Source organism: Rattus rattus, chromosome 6, assembly GCF_011064425.1.
Source record: "Rattus rattus isolate New Zealand chromosome 6, Rrattus_CSIRO_v1, whole genome shotgun sequence".
Lineage (NCBI taxonomy): Eukaryota > Metazoa > Chordata > Mammalia > Rodentia > Muridae > Rattus > Rattus rattus.
In genome coordinates this window covers 156,508,088-156,524,502 of record NC_046159.1, presented here as the reverse complement: position 1 = coordinate 156,524,502, position 16,415 = coordinate 156,508,088, and the positions used below count along the sequence as shown (strand labels likewise).

Below are 16,415 nucleotides of genomic sequence, written 5' to 3'. Positions count from 1 at the left end.
TACCCAAATCTGAAAATACCACCTCTAGGCAGGGCATCACCTCCCAGCAACTGTGCTTGCCTGTACAAGGTCTACACAAGATCAAGCCAGCCTACACTCCAGCATGAACCAGGGAGAGGCCCCTCTGGCCCCGCTATTGGCAGATAAACTATCAGCAATCGAAGGCTGCCCAGGGAGCCACTCTCCTTTGGGCATAAAACTTAGTATGCAGTTCACACCCTGGTGGGCAGCCACATATGCCTGCATGCATGGACAGCATCAATCAGACTCAGGGGTTATTAGAAACAACAAGAAGGGAGGACATGAAATTACGGGGTGATGATGTAGGTGTCAGATAACCTGCGGCACCTATCCCCCACCAGCTGGGAATGATGTAGGGAAGATGGAAGCAGGTCGTGGTGGATGGATATAACAAAATACATTGTGTAAATGGATGGAATTTCCATCCATTGGTTTCTCAATTTCCAGACCTGCCCCTAATCAGTGTCCTTTGAATGAGCAAATGCTTTGCTAGACTGATGCAGGGCTGTAGAAGGAAAAGCCATTGGGAAGCGGTTCAGGGAGAGGACAAAGCAAGACGGGAAGTATAACCCTTCTGAGCATGCGGGGGGTGGACCTGGCACGGAAAGGAGCACTGTGGGGTGGCTGCAAGGCAGCGAGCCACGTGAGAGTCGTGCTTATGTGACATCGATACCACATTTAAAAACAAACGTATTAACAGGAAGCTATGAGCAATGCTGCTGATCCTCTCTCTCTCTCCCTCCTCCCCCTCCTCCTCCCTCTCCCCTCCCCCTCTCTCCCCTCCTCCCCATCCCTCCTCCTCCTCTCTCTTGTCAGTTGTATGACTTTATTTTGACTCTCAGCAGTTTTCATCCATTTTGGCTGTTTGAGTATAGTAGCAGGCACATAAGTTAGAGTTTGTTTGGTGAATCCCTATCTCATTAAATTTTCTGGACAAATGTACCTGGATATAACATGGAATGTTTCTTATTCTTTTGACACAAACAGATTTGTTGAACTTGTTATCAACATTATTTGAAATCTCCATCTTCTTCAGGTAAATTTTCAGAGTCCTTTGAGTGGCTGAAAAGCACACTTTTATTTTATTTTATGTGTTTTGCCTGGTGCCTGCAGAGACTAGGAGAGAGCATCATTTCCCCTGGAACTGGAGGTACAAATGGCTGTGAGCTGCCACACGGGGGACTGGAATGGAACTTGGGTTCTCAGGAAGGGAAGTGCTGTTCCCTGCAGAGCCATCTCCTCAGCCCTGAGTGCTCCTCAAGGTCCACTTCAAGGATGCCCTTGTGAACGCTGAGAGTGGATTTCCATGTCTCTGCTTCATCGATGATGGAGCAGCTCCAGCTTTACCACCTTCCTTTGCAGGAATCGTTCCACTGGGCCCGAGTTGGAAAGGTTTCTGATGGTCTTCCTATCCTAAAGGATAGCATCCTTTCAGAGTCACTCACACAGTACAAAGGCAAACCAGGGTCTCCTTAAAAAATGCAGGCACTCGTGGGCAGGCACTGGCTGACAGGCTGGATGAGGCTGGATGAGCAGGCTTTTGAGTCCAGCTCCAGAGGGGAGCGGGCTCTGACTGTGAGCGTGTGGGAGGGGCACCTGTACTTTGGTTAAGGAGTTGATGCCTTCAGATCAGAGCAAGGGTGTGCTTGCTGGTGAGCAGGGGATGAATTTTTGATTAGCCCACTTGTTTGTCATAAAATATGAATGGACATTGTCTCTCTTATAGGGATTAATGTGCCATGTCACGTTTTGGTATTTCTGGTTCTGGCACAGACTCTGACAGCCTGTGGCAGTAAAGGGGAAAGGGAACAAAGTCTATTGATCTTATGACACAAAGAGCTGACACTTAACTCCAGCATCTTAAAGCAATGAAGATGTTCCATGCATCAAGCTGGGACAGAACATACTGTGAGAGAAAATTTTAATTTAATTTTTTTGAGACAGGATTTCTCTGTATAGCCTTGGCTGTCCTGGAACTAGGTTTGTAGACCAGACTGCCTCAAACTCATAGATATCCACCTGCCTCTGCCTCCGAGGTGCTGAGATTTAAGGTGTGCACCATCACAGCCTGGCAAGGAATTTGTTTTTAAAGAGATATGCTTTGGTAGAGGGCAGCTTTGAGCACAACGTTGCCTGCAGAGGAGTTCACAGTCCTGCCTGGGTCTTCCTCAGAATCATCATGCAACTAACTGTGCTTCATCGATGAAGCAGAGACATGGAAATCCACTCTCAACGTTCACAAGGGCATCCTTGAAGTGAGTTGCAGAAAACAGAGATGTGGTGCATTCAGGCAGATGGCTATTCAGTGCCTCGACACAGTTTCTCTGTCATCGAAGATGGCAGTTCAATGTCTCGCCATAGTCTATCACCGAGGACCAAGAATGAAGCTTCTCCACTGTTTTTCTATCAGAGGAGCTGGATATGCAGCAGGGCCAGCTGTGAGGGTATGTGAAGAGTGGGTGTCACAGAGAGCATGCCTTGGCAGTTGTGGGCTCTGTATCCAACAGTTAATGATGCAGCAGTGAAGGCATCCATTGAGGAGGAATGGCAGCCATTTTTATAGCAACCCTCTATGTATGCTAGTTTAGTGTAGTCAAAGCCTTTCTGTTTATCACAATGTCCATCCATCCATCCATCCATCCATCCATCCATCCATCCATCCATCCATCCATCCCACCTACACACTCATCTATTCTATTCTCCACAACTCTATCTATCTATCTATCTATCTATCTATCTATCTATCTATCTATCTATCTATCTATCTATCTATCTGTCTGTCTGTCTGTCTGTCTGTCTGTCTGTCTGTCTGTCTGTCTGTCTATCCATCCATCCATCCTTGCATCCACCCACACTTCCACCACACACCCATTTATTCCAACCATACAATCTTAATCCATCCAATCCATCTGATCCAATCCAATCCAATCCAATCCAATCCAATCCAATCCAATCCAATCCAATCCAATCCAATCCAACCTAATCCATCCATCTATCTTCTACCATTCAGCAATCTAAGCTAATCCATGGATCTGCACACCCTTCCCCCAGCCTATCTACCATCTATATATTTATCTATCCATCACACATCTAGCCACACAGGCTTTATATTAATCCACTATCTATCAATATGTATTAAGCATTTCCTAGGCTATTCACTGGTGTCATATGAGGGCATGTTGGGTGTTTTCTGTCTTTCTGCTCTGTGTTGGGGTGGGGAGCTCACCTGTATGGATGGTATGGTGCTTTGAATAAGACCCCTTCACCCCATGCTTATATATTTGAATGTTTGGTTTTAGTAGTTAGAGTATTTAGAAAGTATTAGGAGGGTTGGCCTTGTTGGAGGAGGTGTATCACGGAGGGCAGGCTTTGAGATTTTATTTTATTTTTTCTTGGATATTTTTTATTTACATTTCCAATGTTATTCCCTTTCTGGTTTCCCGTCCATAAGCCCCCTATCCCATCCCACTCCCCTTCTTCTATAACCCCCTCCCTAGCCACCCCCCTTCCCACCTCCCCACCCTGACATTCCCCTACAAAAGGCCATGTCAAGCAGTCACGTTCTTTCTCTGCTTGCATCTTATGCATCAGGTGTGGGCTCTCAGCTACTGCACCAGAGCCATGCCTGCTTGCCTGCTGTCACATATCCCACCATGGTGATCACAGACTAACTCTGAAACTGTAAGCAAGCCGCCAATTAAATGCTAATGTAACCAAGACAGATAGCATGGGGCGGAGGGTGGGGTGACTTCTGATTGCCCTATAGGGGCACTTTCAATAGGTTAAAGGGAAGGGAGAAAGGAGGGTGATATTTATTTCTGTGGCTCTCTCCTCAGAGTCCTCTATCAAACCTAGGTCCCAGCCAGTTGGTGGCTTGTTCCTTCTGGCTTTCTCTCTGCCCTTGTGATCCAGTTAGAACACACCACACCTGAATCCTCAGTACTATGATAACAATACCAATGTTCTAGGTCACTGGCACTATAACTTCCTAGGGTCTACTAGTCCAGATCACATATTTGCAAGCATCCGTCTTGTAATAATGTGGAATCAGGTTCATTTGAGGGTTGCTTTTTCTCTGCTGGAGCACAGGCATGGATAGACAGAGGGAGAAAGAAATGTGTGATCATAACTGTCCTTTGTAACACAATGCCTTACCAAAGAAAAGGTTAGTCCTTGAGGGTAGAGTCTTTAACATCTCAGGCGAATTCCTGAGCCCTGTGTAATCAAGAGTCTCAAGGACTCAGCTCCCTTCTTTCACAGATGAGGAACGCAGAGCGTGACTTCTGAGGTATAGGTGGAAGAAGTGATCACTGTGACTCCCAGAGAGGACATCACTCATGCTCAGTCTGGCACCAGCTTCATAACACCATCTTGTTGCCAAGGAAACATCTAGACTATCTTGGTCATGCTGGGCTATGTGAATATCCTATAGACACCTGCTTGGTGTCAAGGCCACTGATGTCCCTTTCCCACCCTCCCTCTGTGAGGACGGTAGGGGAAGGTCTGGTACCTGGCTTTTCTCACCTCGTTCAGTTTCCTCCATGCTGGCAATGTCCCCAGATCTTCTGCTCAGCTCCATCTTGATACCACCCTGTCTATTTCTATTCTGGCCACTGGGAAGTCACTCACTCTGACCTCCTGGGGTCCTTCCACTGAATGCATACATTCCACGTCTGATCTTAAGTTAGTGTTCCTCTGTGGCTGACTCAGAGTTCACAGTGCCTGCTCCTCCATATCGAACTCTATCAAGACCCTCTATAAGACCCTTATCATAGCCCGAGCATGCACGGAAAAGCAGGGCCTGCCCACCTTAGTGACTGAGCACTTGCAGACCTTAAAGTCTATAACTCACTTCCCTTGACCACCCAACTTCTTTATGATGCTATGGTCTCTGTAGGCCCTTGTCCCACAGAAGAAATCTTTCTTGTTTCTGATGTAATTTGCTCACTGACCCCCAAGACTGCAGAATTCTCTCTTTATAAGATTCTTTCTCCTGTTTAAAATGTCTTTATTTTATGTATATAGGTGTTTTGCCTGCATGCATGTCTGTGCACCATGTGCAGATAGTGGCCATGGAGGCCGGAAGAGAAACCCAGATCCTCTGGGACTGGAATTATAGAGGACTCTGAGTTGTCATGTGGGTGTTGGGAACCGAACTTGGATCCTCCAGAAGAGAAGCAAGTTCTCTTAACCACAGAGTCAGCTCTGACTCCCTGAGTTGCTTTTCTATGAGATGGTCATAACTATCGGGTCTCCTTGGTCTGAGGACTCCAGGGTGACTGTGCACTGAGAGCAGATCTCCAAGCCTATGGGGACTTTACCCCTCAGATTACGACCGTCTTCTAAAGCCGTGGATTCCTAGGATTCTCTTTCCACCACGCACAGAGGACATAGATGCGTTGGGTAGCTCTCTGACAGGATTCATTACAGCAAGAACAGAGAATTCAAGGGAATGGAAGAGTCAGTGGGGCCCTTGATTCTCAGTTTAAAAGACAAAGCTCTGTAGCCACTTTCCTGGAGACACAGGAAGAGACCTGATGACAGTAAATCCTTGAACAAATCTGCTGATGGCCCCTGAGTATCAGGCCTACAGTAAGCACTTTGACTATATCTCCTGACTGTGAGAATCTGAGGAGGGGCTGGAGAGGAGGAACTTCTGCTTCCAAAGGAAGCTGAGGGCCAGGGAGGAGTTCAGGTGGCAGTGGATTCTGGCTTTAGAGACCCAGGCCTAGTCCTGTGAAGGACCAGGGGTCCCTTTAGCAGTCACCTGCCCTCTTCTTGTTTTTGGTCTCTGTGAGTCATAGGAGGAAATGTGAGGAAGTGAGGAATCTTTAGAAGCGGGAGAAACACCAGGACCTTTAAGATGGGAAGGTGGTAGGGATACAGAGACAAAACTCTGACCATCCCGCGCCTCAGTGCACACAGGCACGCCTGAAAACACACTGCAGGCCAAAGTCTGTCAAGTCCTGCTCTCTACAGATGCCCTCAAACCAGTGTCCTGGTTTTCTAGCTGTGGCTCAGGGGAGAAGACTAGCTGTCACTTAAGGCCTTTGCGTTTACTGTCAACAGACTCGCCAGTCTTGTTACACAGTCTGGAGAAACCTTGTCCAGAACGCTGCTGACATACTCAGATGTCAGTGCTGCTTTGTGCTGATGGCTACTCTATTTGCAGGCCTGCCAAAGAGCTCATCACTCACTACTGTCTCCTGACAACATCCTCAGAATGCCCCACGTGCCCCTGACACCTGAGTTACAGCCCTGAGCAACAGATTGTCCTTGTTTCTCCCAAGCCTTCCCCCTGGAAATGCATCTAATCAGACTTCTGAGACTCCAATTTCCAACTTCCATGAGCTAGACATTTTAGCTAGTGAAGGTGCCTAATCCAGTTGTTGGTAGTGACTCTGTGACATCTCTTGCACAAAGGACAAGGGTTTCCCACTCCCCACCTAGAATAATGCCACTCCCATCACCCAGAAGCTTCCTATCCCGAGTAGCCAGGACTGTGGCTACTACACTACAGTGTGGCACTGTGTCTAAACCAGAAAGGAGAAAGGTTGAGTTTCACACATGTGTTGGCATAGGCTGTGCCATGGGTACTTCGTGTAGAGGAGGAACTGGTGGTAGAGAAGGCTTGACAGTGTCAGCTGCCCAGGAAACAGGTGCTCACCAACTCCCTGTGTACAATCTGGGTGTCCAGTAAGTTGTCTGGATGCAACATTCACACTCATAGGCATTTACAATTTCTACATGGCTCTGGGGAAAAATAGGGAGAGGACAGGCATCTACAGCTACACTTGTTACTACAATACATCCCTGTCTCTATAAGTAGTACGATTTCAATCTATATCCAGACCCAAATGTATACCCATATTTAAAAAATCATAATTAAAAAAGATATATTATTTATTTTTAGGTGTATGGAGTGCTTGTATGAAATATGTGCACCACAGGGCTATTCTCGGTGCTCCTTAACACGTTTCCCAAGATGCTTCTGATGTTGGCAGGTTCCTGATATGTTTGTGAAGTGCTCCCAACACTCCCACTGGATACTCTCACTCTCACTCTGCACTTGGCTCCTGCCCCACCTCTTTACAGCCCACAGCAGGAAGCTGTTACAGCTTTTGGGGACTGTGCACTCCCATGGAGATCTTCATTGCTCTAGTGTCTAACACAGCTCATGGCACATAGAAAGAATGAAGGTCTGGGAGCCATGTGGAAGGATTTACAGAGCCAGTATAATATAATAGAAAGGAGGACAGGCTGGGGAGAGAAAAGAACAGCCATATGTCAGGGAAACCGACATAATGTCTGGTGTCTTTCTTTGTCCTATGCATGCCTGCTGACTATAGGCCTGCCTGCTGACTATAGGCCTGGCTGCTGACTGTAGGCCTGCCTGCTGATTGTAGGTCCTCTTGCTGACTGTAGGCATGCCTGCTGACTGTAGGTCCTCCTGCTGACTGTAGGCCTGCCTGCTGATTGTAGGTCCTCCTGATGACTGTAGGCCTGCCTGATGACTGTAGGTCCTCCTGCTGACTGTAGGCCTGCCTGATGATTGTAGGTCCTGTGACTGTAGGCCTGCCTGCTGACTGTAGGTCCTCCTGCTGCTGACTGTAGGCCTGCCTGATGATTGTAGGTCCTCCTGCTGACTGTAGGTTTGCCTGATGACTGTAGGCCTGGCTGCTGACTGTAGGTCCTAGTGATGACTGTAGACCTGCCTGCTGACTGTAGGTCCTAGTGATGACTGTAGGCCTGCCTGCTGACTGTAGGTCCTAGTGATGACTGTAGGCCCGCCTGCTGACTGTAGGTCCTCGTGATGACTGGCCTGACTGTAGGTCCTCCTGCTGACTGTAGGCCTGCCTGCTGACTGTAGGTCCTCCTGCTGACTGTAGGCCTGCCTGCTGACTGTAGGTCCTCCTGATGACTGTAGGCCTGCCTGCTGACTGTAGGTCCTCCTGATGACTGTAGACCTGCCTGCTGACTATAGGTCCTCCTGATGACTGTAGACCTGCCTGCTGACTGTAGGTCCTAGTGATGACTATAGGCCTGGCTGCTGACTATAGGTCCTCCTGCTGACTGTAGGCCTGCCTGCTGATTGTAGGTCCTCCTGATGACTGTAGGCCTGCCTGATGACTATAGGTCCTAGTGATGACTATAGGCCTGCCTGCTGACTGTAGGTCCTCCTGCTGACTGTAGGTTTGCCTGATGACTGTAGGCCTGGCTGCTGACTGTAGGTCCTAGTGATGACTGTAAGTCCTCCTGCTGACTGTAGGCCTGGCTGCTGACTGTAGGTCCTAGTGCTGACTATAGGCCTGCCTGCTGACTATAGGTCCTCCTGATGACTATAGGCCCTGCCTGCTGACTATAGGTCCTAGTGATGACTATAGGCCTGCCTGCTGACTGTAGGTCCTAGTGATGACTGTAGGCCCTCCTGCTGACTGTAGGTCCTAGTGATGACTGTAGGTCCTCCTTCTGACTGTAGGTCCTCCTGCTGACTATAGGCCTGCCTGCTGACTGTAGGTCCTCCTGATTACTGTAGGCCCTGCCTGCTGACTTAGGTCCTGCACTTCCAAGATTCTTGGCTACTTCTTCCTACATTTTCAAGGGCATTAAAATTTCTTAAAATTCTATGTGTGTGCATGAGTGCCACAGAGCATATGTGGAGGTCAGAAGACAGTGTTTGCAAGTTGGTTTTGGATCAGGCTTGGCTGCAAGTGTCTTTATCCACAGGCCCAGCTTACTATTCCTTGAGGCATTTGGAAAAGTTCCTTTTACACCTTACATGAGGCAAGGGTCTCATTTCACTCTCTAAATTTAAAGTATTACTTTTTCCTCTTTATTTTTGTCTCTGTATGTGTTTCCCACATGTGCAGGGCTGTCTATGGAGACCAGAAGGTGACAGAGTCCCCTGGAACTGGAGTCACGGGCAGCTGTGAGCTGCCCAACAGATGTGCTTGGAACCAAACTCTTCATCCTCTGGGAGAGTAGTAAGCACTCTTAACCACTGAGCCAGCTCTCCAGCTCCCTCATTTCACTTTCCTCAATGGAGGCTATTGCCAGTGTCTAATGTTAGTCTCCATCCTCAGGAAGGACAAATGAAGAAATCTATCCTCAAAATTCTATAGAAATCATAACGTTGGTTCTAATATTTAAAGTAACTTACTCATTCAGCAAATGTATCCTGAACTGAAAAAACACACGATTCCCTGTTACAGAATGGTAGTACAGACTTGTGTGTGTGTGTGTGTGTGTGTGTGTGTGTGTGTGTGTGTCCCTGCCTCACCCACTCCAATTGCAGGTGGAATCAGAAACTGTAACAAGTCAATAAAGAAAAGCCGGTGGCCCTTCTGGTTCTAAAAGGGACATCAGGTAACCCCAGGCTCTCAGGAAGGGCTTTCTGGGGCTAAGGGGTTCTAGTGAGGAATGTTGGGGCATGCTGGAATGATCAGTGAGGTAGAAGGTTTGAGGGACGAGCGCTTCAGCTGTTATAGAAGCTGTTCTCCTCTGTGAGGAGGGAACCACAGAGGCTCTAAGCAGGGGCTTCAGTTTGGAGACTCACTGGATAGGGAAGGCAGGAGAGTAACAGGCCATGGAGGTGACAGGCCATGGAGGCGATGCTGGTGTGCTATAGTCAAGGACATGAGCCAGCTGTTCAAGGAATAGGTGGAATAGCCCAGGCTGGGATGGGGAAGCTTTAAGGTCTGAGTGCAGGAAGGGGATCAGGCATTCCAGCTTGCTGAAGTCTGCTCAGTTTCTGATGCCAATTAGAAGTGTCAGGTGACTTTCATCCAGCCTTCCTGCAAGGGTGAATGAGATCCTGTACAATTCAGAGAAGTGGCCCTTCTTGTGTTGACTGCTTCTGACTGACTGGGCAACTTCTAACCCTGCTGCTGCAGAAGACTCTTCTGGGATCTGCCTGCTGGAGCTGCAGGAACCCAGCAAGTTCCATGCCACATGTCTGCCAAATTATCTAGATATGCAGCTTCTCTAATAGCATCTGGACCCGTCTGGACACATGCTTCTGTCCTTTGTTAACTTAAGAGTTAAATAAAGTTTTAACCTCAAGTCCCTGTTTCATCTGAGACTCATAATTTGACCGCTTAATTGACAATGCCCAGTGGTGATGCTAAGTAGCCAGTTACCAATATAAACATGAACTTTATTGGTAAGTGGGGTATTCTTGAGGGGAGAGCTGTGGCCTGCAGGCAATACTCCCAGTCAGTAGAATGATGGCTGTATGGGCCAGACCTGTGGTCTCTGCACCACCAACTAGAGTTTGACAGATACCCAGAAGACTACACTGAAGTAGAAACTTCTGGTTTCTTTGGAAAGTCATTTATGCCAAATGATTTTTTTTTATGGAGCACACAGCAGACGTGAAAGATGTGTGATATGAAGGAGCATAAATGTGATCCCACAAACAGTGTGAGACAAGCACTGACCACTGGTTTGGTTTGCTCTGCTTCACTATTCCTCTCTAATGACACACATGCATTGGTGCTTAATTGGTGCATGCGTTGGTTTGCTTTACATAGTATTGTTGAGCTCAATTTGTGCTAATGCTGTCATTGGAATAAACTTGCCCAAGAACGGCTCATGAGGTTTCTGGGGCAACTTGCAGTCTCTCCTCAGGCTGGTTGGCTAGATTTGCAGTTTCTTTAAGATTGAACTACACCAAGAGAGAATCTCAGGTGTAGAAGATACCTTAGAAGAGATTAACACAACTGTCGAAGAAAATTCAAAACAAAAAAACTCCTAACCTAAAACATCCAGGAAATCCAGGACATAATGAAAAGATCAAATCTAAGAATAATAGGAATAGAGGAGCGCAAAGATTCCCAGCTCAAAGGACCTGAAAATGTCGTCAACAAAATGATAAAAGAAAACTTCCCCAACCTAAAGGAAGAGATGGCTATACATGTACAAGAAGCCTATAGAACACCAAATAAATTGGACCAGAAAAGAAAATCCTCTTGTCACATAATCAAAACACTAAATGCACAGAACAGAGAAAGAATATTAAAAGCTGCAAGGGAAAGGGCCAAGTAATGTATAAAGGCAGACCTATCAGAATTATACCAGACTCCTCAACAGAGACACTAGAAGTCAGAAGAGACGGGACAGAGGTCATACAGACTCTAAGAAAACACAAATGCCAGCCCAGGATACTATACCCAACAAAACTCTCAATCAACATAGATGGTGAAACCGAAATATTCCAGGACAAAACCAAATTCAAACAGTATCCATCTACCAATCCAGCCCTACAGAGGATTCTAGAAAGAAAACCCCGACATAAGGAAAAAGACAAGATATTAATCATCTTTCGACAAAAGGAGAGAACCACATGCACATAATGCCACATATAAACAAACATAACAGGATCTCTCAATATTAATGGACTCAACTCACCTATAAAAAGATATAAGCTAACAGATTGGATATGCAAACAGGATCCAGAATTTTGTCTGGGGGATTTTAACACTCTATTCTCAATAATGGACAGGTCATTGAAACAGAAACTAAACAGAGAGACAATAAAACTAATACATGTTATGAACCAAATATCTACAGAACACTTCACCCTAAACCAAAGAATACACCTTGTCCTCAGCACCTCATGGTACATTCTCCAAATTTGACCATGTAATCTGTCACAAAACAGTTCTCCACAGATACAAGAAGAATGAAATAATCCCATGCATCCTGTTGCATCACCACAACCTAAGTCTGGTCTTCAATAACAACAAAAACAACAGAAAATTCACATGGAAACTGAACAATGCTCTCTACTCAATGATAACTTGGTCAGGGAAGAAATAAAGAAATCAAAGACTTCCTGGAATTCAATGAAAATGATGATACAGCATACCCAAACTTATAGGACACAATGAAAGCAGTGCTAGGAGGAAAATTCATTGCATTAAGTTCCCTGGTAAAGAAACTGGAGCGACCTTACACTAGCAAGTTAACAGCACACCTGAGAACTCTAGAACAAAAAGAAGCAAACTTATCCAAGAGGAGTAGACGGGCAGGAAATAGTAAAACTCAGGGCCCAAATCAACCAAATAGAAACAAAGAGAACAATATAAAGAATCAACAAAACCAGGAGCTGGCTATTTGGGAAAATCAACAAGGTAGATAAATCTCTAGCCAAACTAACCAGAGGGCACAGAGGCAGTATCCAAATTAACAAAATCAGAAAGGAAAAGGGAGACATAACAACAGAAATGGAAGAAATTTTTAAAAAAATCATCAGATCCTACTACAAAAGCCTATATTCAACAAAACTGGAAAATCTAGATTAAATGGATGATTTTCTAGATATATACCACATAATAAGGTTAGATCAAGAGCAGGTAAACTATCTAAATAGGCCCACATCCCCTAAGGAAATAGAAGAAGTCATTAAAAACCTCCCAAACAAAAACCCCAGGTCTAGACAGCTTTAGTGCTACCAGACTTTCAAAGAAGACTTAATACCAATATTCCTCAAACTATTCCATGAATTAGAAACAGAAGGAACACTGCCTAATTCATTCTGTGAAGCCACAATTACTCTGATACCTAAACCACACAAAGATGCAACAAAAAAAGAGAACTTCAGACCAATTTCGCTTATGAATATTGATGCAAAAATATTCAATAAAATTCTTGCAAACTGAATCCAAGAACACATTAAAACCATCATTTACCATGATTCGGGCCAGGAATGCAAGGTTGGTTCAATATATGAAAATCCAGTAATGTAATTCACTACATAAACAAACTCAAAGAAAAAAAAAACACACAATCATCTCCTTAGATGCTGAAAAAACATTTGACAAAATGCAACACCACTTCATACTAAAAGTGTTGGAAAGGTCAGGCCCATACCTAAACATAATAAAAGCAATTTTCTGCAAACCAACAACCAATGTCAAATTAAATGGAGAGATACTTGAAGCAATCCCAGGGACAAGACAAGGATGCCCACTCTCCCCATATCTATTCAATATAGTACTCGATGTGCTAGCTAGAACAGAAGACAGCAAAAAGAGATACAGGGGATACAAATTGGCAAATAAAAAGTAAAAGTATCACTATTTGCAGATGATATGATAGCCACCCCAAAAATTTTACCAGAGAACTTCTACAGCTGATAAACAACTTCAGCAAAGTGGCTGGATATAAAATTAACTCATACAAATCAGTAGCCTTCCTTTGTATAAATGATAAACAGCTGAGAAAGAAATTAGGGAAATAATTTCCTTCACAATAGCCACAGATAATATAAAATATCATGGGGTAACTTTAACCAAGCAAGTGAAAGATCTCTATGACAATAACTTCAAGTCTCTCAAGAAAGAAATCAAAGAAGATCCAGAATACAGAGAGATATCCTATGCTCATGGATTGGCAGAATTAACATAGTAAAAATGACCATCCTACCAAAGGCAATCTACAGATTCAACGCAGTTCCCACCAAAATCCCAACACAATTCTGCAAAGACAAGGGAAGCAATTCTCGAATTCATCTGGAGAAGCAAAAAACCCAGAATAGCGAAAACAATTCTTAACAATTAAAGAACTTCTGGGGTCACCATCCCTGATCTCAAGCTATTCTACAGAGTAATAATGATAAAATAGACAGATCAATCAACAGAATAGAATTGAAGACATGGAATGATCTTTGACAAAGAAGCCAAAAATATACAATGGGAAAAAGAAAGCATCTTCAATAAATGATGCTGGTCTAACTGGATGTCTGTATGGAGAAAAATGAAAATAGACCCATAATTGTCACTTTGTACAGAGGTCAAGTCTAAGTGGATCAAGGACCTCAACATAAAACCAGATGCACTCAATCTAATAGAAGAGGAATTGGGAAAGAGTCTTGAATTCATTGGCACAGGGAGAAATTTTCTAAACAGAACTCCAAAGGTTTAGGTTCTAAGATCAAGAATTGATAAATGGGACCTCATGGACTTGGAAAGCTTCTGTAAGGCAAAGGACATAAACAATAGGACAAATCATCAACCTACAGATTGAGAAAAAATCTTCACTAACCTCATATCCAATAGAGGGCTAATATCCAAAATATATAAAGACTCCAGAAGCTAACCTCCAAAAAACCAAACAACCTAATCAAAAAGTGGGATACAGAACTAAAGAGAGAATTCACAACAGAGGAATCCTGAATGGCTGAGAAGCACCTAAAGAAATGTTCAAAGTCCTTCTTGATCAAGAAACTGCAAACCAAAATGACCCTGAGATTCCACCTCACACCAGCCAGAATGGCTAAGATCAAAAACTCAGATGTTAGTGAGGATGCGGAGAAAGAGGAACACTCCTCCATTGTTAGTGGGATTGCAAACTGGTACAACCACTCTGGAAATCAGTCTGGAGGTTCCTCAGATAATTGGAAATAGATTTACCTGAAGACCCAGCATATACCCAAAGATGCCCCACCATACCACAGGGCAAGTGTTTCACTATGTTCATAGTGGCCTTATTTGTGATAGCCAGAAGCTGGAAACAACCCAGATGTCCCACAACAGAATGGATAAAAAAATGTGGTTCATATATACAATGGAATACTTTTCAGCTATTAAAAACATGGACATCATGAGTTTTGCAGACAAATGGATGGAACTAGAAAATATCGTCCTGAGTGAGGTAACTCAGACCCAAAAGGACATGCATGGCATGTGCTCACTAATAAGTGGATATTAGCAAAAAAAAAAAAAAAGTACAGAATACTCAGGATATAGTCCAAAGAACTCAAAAAAGTTAACAAGCTGAAGGGCTCAACTGAGAAGCCTTAATCCCACTTAGGGAGAAAGAAGAAACCAACAAAGGAGGGGGAGGGAGGGAGGCACCTGGGTGGGAAAGGAGAAAGGGATGGAAAGAAGGGAACGTGATCAGGTATTCGGTCGGGGGAGGGAACAGGACTGAAGTCCTGAGGGCCAGCAGAAAGAATGGAAACAAGCAACCTTGAAAGGTAGGAGGTGGGGGGACCCTCTAGAATTTACCAAAGACCTGGGAGGGGAGAGACTCTCAGGACTCAAAGGGAGGGACCTCAGATGAAACGCCTTACAGTGGGGAAAGGGAACTTGTAGAGCCCACCTTCAGCAGAAAGACAGGACATCAAGTGAGGGATGTGGTTACCATCCCACAGTCAAAAACTCTGACCCAGAATTGTTCCTTTCTGCAAGAATTGCAGGGAGAAAAATGGAGAAGAGCCCGAGGACAAGAAGGTTCAGAAACAGGCCCAAATTGGGATCCAGCTCAAGGGGAGGCCCCAAGTCTGACACGATTACCAATGCTATGGCCTATGACGGCTGCCCTCTGAAAAATCCAACAAGCAAATGAAAGTCAGATGCAGATATTTACACCCAATCAATGGACAGAAGCTGCTGACCCCTGTGGTTGAATTAAAGAGAAGCTGGAAGCTGAGGAAGAGGGTGACCCTATAAGAAGACCAGCAGTCTCAACTAACCTGGGCCCCGAGATCTCTCAGACACTGAGCCACCGACCAGGCAGTATACACCAGCTGATATGAGGTCCCTAACATATAAACAGCAAAGAACGGTTGGGTTTGGACTCAGTCAGAGAAGCCTAACACTCAAGATACTGGAGAACTCAGGGAGTGGGAAGGCCTGGTGGGCAGGGGGTGGGGACATCCTGTGGGGACAGGGGAGGAGGTATGAGATGTGGAACAGTCAGAGGGTGGACTGGGAAGGGATAAAGTCTGGACTGAAAAATGATTTTAAAAAGATTTACAGCTGCTGGTTCGTGCATGGTGTCTGCCTGCTTAGAGGACTGGTCCAGCTGCTAAGTTTTTGGTGTTTGCGATGGCACTGATCTGCTGAGAAAGAAAATGGATGTCTCTTCCAAAGAACTATTGCTAACAGGTCCACTTTCCCTGTATCCTAATAACTTTTCTCTTCCACTACCTCTGCTGGGTGGTGGGCTAGAGGAGAAGTTGAATCCTTATTGAAAGTAGGTTGCAAAAAATTTATGCCTACGCTACATATAATTGTAATGGGAACTTTCCTCCTTTTTACAGAGGAAAGAACCAGCAAGAGAGGCTGACAATGTCGAGACCACAGAACGGAGTCCAGTCTGTTGGCAGGGAACCTCGTTTCATGTCAGGGATTGTCTGCCTAGAGCTTTGTGGATATCAGGAAGCCTCTTCCACCCATTGCTGGGGGTGGGTGGAAAGGGACTAAGGCAGGGCAGGACTCCGTTATGCACAGGGAAGCCCCACAAGACTCTAAAGGTCTAAGATTTCATGTGTGTCCAGGCTGAGAAATTCTGGTCTAGTCTATGACTCAGGCAGATAGCATCTTTTATCTCACACTTTCATGATTCTTCTCAAGCTCGTGGTTGTTTACATGGTTGTGACACTTTGC

General features: G+C 45.1%; 1 protein-coding gene across 4 annotated transcripts in view; it reads right to left on the bottom strand.

The window, feature by feature from the left end:
* Positions 1-16,415, bottom strand: part of Dpp6 (dipeptidyl peptidase like 6) — an 877,415-nt gene that overhangs the window by 76,068 nt on the left and 784,932 nt on the right. The gene's annotated exons all lie outside the window — the stretch shown is intronic.